The following is a 249-nucleotide window of genomic DNA, read 5'->3' on the forward strand; positions in this document are numbered from 1 at the left end:
CAGCCCTGGCGACAGGGGAGCTGGCCCCATCCCTGGCTGCATCGCCTCCCCCTGCCCTCAAAAATAGCCCCACAAGGAGCTGCCTGCGGACATCCCGCATGCTCCTGTCATGACCAGGGGGCTTCACACCATGCACAAGCCTGTGAGCTGTGAGGCTGTCCCTGACCGAGAAGTGCCTGGTCCTGCCAGGGTGTCCTGCCCCACCCAGGGACCACGGGCAGAGGGCTGTCCCCATCTGCTGGTGACCAC

The sequence above is a fragment of the Apaloderma vittatum genome, unplaced genomic scaffold, assembly GCF_000703405.1.
Source record: "Apaloderma vittatum isolate BGI_N311 unplaced genomic scaffold, ASM70340v1 scaffold38128, whole genome shotgun sequence".
Taxonomy (NCBI): Eukaryota; Metazoa; Chordata; class Aves; order Trogoniformes; family Trogonidae; genus Apaloderma; species Apaloderma vittatum.